Below are 5,037 nucleotides of genomic sequence, written 5' to 3' on the forward strand. Positions count from 1 at the left end.
CTGCCACTACACAGTGCAGGTGGCGGTCGCTCGTCACCGTCACTTTATTCTTTATTCTTTTACTGTCAGTTTGAATAAAGGAAGGCCCGATCACACATTGTGACTGTTGGAGTTCCCATTTCTAGTCTCTCCCTTTCTTGCTCTTGCTCTCCCGCCATAGCTCTCAAGTCCAACCTTCGATCCATCTCTCCCTTTCAACTGGTATCAGAGCTTTGCTTTTTGACTCTTGAGCTTGGTTTGTGGCATTCTCAGCATCCCATCGATTCCCTACTTGCATTGGGTCTCCTTTCCGGTAGCCATATCCGACTCCTTTGAGCTCCCGTCACTCCCGGCTTCCGGAGCACCTTCTTGGCATTGCTGGGAACCTTCAGGGCATTACATTAGAGCCCGAGGACCAGCATTTATAGTTGGCAAAATCACGAAGTCCTCCCATATGTGTCTTCAGCATTAACAGTCACAATAGCAACTCTCCCCCTCCATTGGCACTTGGAAAGGCTCCATTTCAGGCATATGAACATGCTTTCATGCTTGGTTTTTATGGTTGATGTGTTGGCATAGCATTTGGACTGATTTAACACTATTTTGGGACTTTCATAACACTCCAGAGGCAATTTATGAAAGTGTTACACTGACATTTGATGCTATAGCTTGTTTGGCATTGTCATTTGATGCCTTGTTGGTCCTATTTGATGCCCGGATGTTAGGGGAATGTATGCCTATTGTTTGGCAACCATTTGGAGCTGATTTTGGTGCTGAAACTCTTATTTTGAATAGTAAATCATTGATGTACACAGTTGGGCTGAAGTCATTTTACTCATGTATACTTATGCCTATGCTTTTCGGGCTATGTTTCGGGCATATATGGTGATGTATTGACACTTGGGGCTCGACATAGAGATTGGTTTTGATTCGGGATTTTTGGTTGAGCTTGAGCTCACTTTGCAAAGAGTTTGGATGCTCTTTCTTGGATGTACTTATGGCATGTATGTTGCTTATGTCTGACCGGTCTTGACAAGCTTAGCTTATGCCATTACTACATGCTAGTTACATTGTTTGGAGCCTATTGCTACTGGAGCTCGGTCTTGGCTTGACCTTGGATTCTCAGAGCGTACTTGAGCTATTTATTGGCTTTCCAGAGTTGTATCTTGGGATGTACTTGATGTCTTACATGCTTATGGATGCTACATACGGATGCTCTTCGCTTACATGTTCGGGATGTACTATTGATGTATTGTCTTGGACTTATGTCATTGGCACTGTGTCTTGCCTTGTCTTGAGCTCTTGAGCTCATACATACAGCTTTTGTGCCAGTGGGAACATTCTTGAATGCTTATTAGACATTAAGCAGGTGGTACTTTTATGCATTGAGCCGTTACATGCTATTGAGCAGTTACAAACACTTGAGACTTTGGACTTCTTACCTTTTGGGATGATACATCATATGTCTTGGTTCACTGTATGCTTATGAGCTAAGTTTCAGTTTTGGATCCGTATCTTTGTGAACTGACACCTACTTGTGTCAAGTTTTGGTAGTGGTAGGAACACTTTGCCCTATTGCCTAGGGGGTGTGCCTACTCACTGGCTGTAATATTTCTGTTGAAAATATTTCTAACCCGCATGCAAGGGAATGCCGGCATTGAATAAATGGACGGTGCGATTGTACAATCTCTATCGGCATAAACGAGACAAAAGAAAAAATAACCCGTTTAGTTACATAGGAACTTCCTCTTGGTAGGCGGCCAAAAAGATAATATTTGAATTATGGCAAAAAAATTTATCCCCTCTTTCCCCCAGCCGACAGTCATGTTGGAGGAGAGGGAGGAAGGAGCTTATGAGTCAGCATAGGAGCTGGAAACCATGGGGGGTGAATACCCATGCATTAGGCCGTGTGGGGGGAGGGGAGGTCCCTCTCCCTTGCCTATAAAAGCTTGTGGGAGGGAGTAGTGAGGGAGGAAGAAAAGGCCGTAATGTTGGGGGCTAAGAGGAGGGGGGAAGGCGTGAGGAAATACTGTGCTAGCCTATCTGAGTATAGGGAAGAGAATAGGCTGGTTGTGAGGAGAACAATCCAGATGTGGAGGAGGGGGAATCTGTCGATTCGCTACGACGTAAGGAGAGAGTGATCGAGGCCATGTTTCGCTGCTCCCAGCTTCTACCAGATCGCCGTCGACTGCTTCGTCTAGTCACCATCTTCAAACCTAATGCCATGTACTGAAGCTCCTTAGAAGCTTCTCTAAGAAGATTCTAAGGGGGCTTTCATAAGCCCTCTTCCGAAGCGATTTTTTTCACACCCGTTTTCCTTGAATTTTAGCCCCCTTTTTCCCCCTTGGGCCCCCAAAAGCCCACCTTAGGCCATGATTTAAGCACCCCTTCCTGTGGAAATCTCCACACAAGTTCCTATTACTTCCGGATTCCTTAAAAAAAACCCTTTCTATTGGCCTTCCCAAGCGGGCTCTTATACCCCGGAAATTAGTCTTTTTTTCCCTTGCATCCCCCATAAGCCACACTAGTCAGGTTTTAAAGGCCTTTCCCTAGCAATCTCACAAAGCCTTTTTACAACCTGAATTTCCTTTTAAATCCTTCCCACACTAGTACTCTAATCCCTTCTCGTGGATTCCACCCCCCCCCCCCCCCCAGTCGGTTATAAGCCCTTTTCTTTTCCATTGGATCCTCTTAAGTCCACTTTACCCTCGGCTTTCTTTTAAAGCCCTTCATGTGGACTCTTATAAAGCCATATTAGCCGAGTTTTTAACCCCTTCCCCTTCGTAACTCCCTCAAGCCATTTTACCCCGGGATTTTTCTTAGGCCCTTTCCGTATAGACCAATTGCATTCCTGGAGCTTCTACGAAAGGAAGGGAAAAATTCATAAGTCCCCATTTCCAAGGCCGATTCCGGAAGACAATGTTTCGGTCAAGGAAGTCGATTCTCAAGGGAATTGCACGTGCGAGGGAAAAGGGCCAAGATCATAAGTCTGCGACTAAGGCAAGAAGGTCAAGTTTTCGATGGCTCCTAAAAAGGCACAAGGCACAACCGCAGGAGGATAATCTCCTAGCATCCATGTGGACATTTCACCACAAGTCTAGGTTTTCTTCCTCATTTTTGATGTACATTGTAATATTTCAATTGTGCATGGATCATTTATGAAAATTAGGATGCACTTTCTTGATTGAAATACTTTGGCTAAATTAAAGGAATTAGCTTACGATCAAAGAATCGGTCATTTGTATTAAACGAATGAAAAAGAAGAGCATAAGATCTCTATGCATTCTTAGCAAGTGGTTTTTATGCATTGCAAAGTAACGAACTTAGATTAACTAATGCCCATCTTTACAAGTTGAAATAATGATAATACACTTCAATTATGCATGGAAATAATAAATTGCATGTCACATTATTAGGCATTTTTCCTTCGAAATGAGTCATTAAAAGAAGGTTGCTAATAATCCATAGGAATTTGCAAGGCATGGAAATGGTTCTTGAGCTGCATGAAGTAGATTAAACACTAGTCAATTGGCCTAAACCTAAAAAAACTACGTAAAAAGTTACGAGAGATTGTGTAATGCTCATTCAGCGTACGAATATCTCATTTTAAAAAAAGAAGTTAGAAAAAAAGGCTGCACAGTTAAACATAAAAACCTAACGCTTACTAGCATGAATCTTGAATGCATGTTCTAGAAGAATCAATAGAAGTTATGCCATAACTTAGCATATGCCTTGATTTTAACCACAAAGTAGGGTTTGTAATCTACTCAAACGTAGAAAATGAATCATGTGGTTACGAAAAGGGTATCGTAAATATCTTCAAGAATAGACAAGTAAATTGGTTTACCCTAAAAACACCTAAACCGCGAGAGACTCATCAAGAATGGTTAAAGCGATGCAACATATCCCAAGTGCTAGCTGGGATTTAGCATGTTAAGGACGTGACCTAATCTCTCTTATTGCCAAAGCTAAAACTCTTATACCTAAAGACTCGCCCACATTCATGGAATGTGGGGACAATAGGATGTACTTACGAGAGACGATCTAGGGTTTTTACCCTAAGGATCACTCGCTAAATGGATGAAACTTGATTTGAATTTGGAACCCTAGGACCGACAATGTCGACTTAATGCAATCAGGAACGGATTGTTATGGAGACACCCTAACCCTGTTTCCTATCTAATCATGATACCATGATTAGAAGATGTCGTTGATGGGTAAAATAGTCCCATGGATTAGATGCGACACTCATGCAACAAGTTGCAGAGTCGCATGATCTTGTGATTTGATCACAAGGGAATGGCCAATTCCTCGGAATGAGATTGGCAGATTTTTACGCAAGTTTGTCTTACAAGAGGATGAATAATCGTCCTGATATAGTACCTTTCTTGGGTAAAGTAACCAAGATAAGGGGATTAGATAATTACTTAGAAGCAAAAGACCAATCAATAAATTGGAATAACATATTTACTGCTAATAGAACTTAAGGTATTGGTTAAGTTGGGTTAGTAGGGTACGGCCCTAACCGAAGGATATAGGGTTAACAAAAAAACCCTTGGGAATCTTGCCTAGTGGCAATTGATCCCCAATCGAGTGCTGGATGCATTCAAAAAGAAGGATTTGCTCCTTAGTAGTTGGCCAAAATAATGACCACTGGAAATGATTGTGCTCATAACAATTGAGAGAGCACTGTTTGCTTTGTTTGCTCAAAGAATTAAAGGATAAAAAGATATCTAATGCTTCAGGTTGAAGGCCTAAAGGGAGAGGCAGCCTAAGTTACCCCTGGCTGCCTGCCTAACCCTAACCAAGGGGGTTGTTAACCGCGCTAGGAAGGTGGACCGAACCCGCCGCGAGAGGTCTCTCCGTTGAGCTCTACTTGGAGTAGGAGGACACTTGGGTGCCAGGGGGGACTCTGGCCGTAAATCCCTTGCCTTTCAGGCCCTGCACAAGAGGCCAATGTGACTTGGGATTGGATCTCGAGGCCTACATACTAGTCTACGGGCGGAATCTTGGATGAGTAATCCCTGTGGATTCCTGGATAGCCTTCGGGTGGATTAT

Source organism: Lygodium microphyllum, chromosome 2 (assembly GCF_053477565.2).
Source record: "Lygodium microphyllum isolate KBCC chromosome 2, Lygodium_microphyllum_v1.1.10, whole genome shotgun sequence".
NCBI classification, from domain to species: Eukaryota; Viridiplantae; Streptophyta; class Polypodiopsida; order Schizaeales; family Lygodiaceae; genus Lygodium; species Lygodium microphyllum.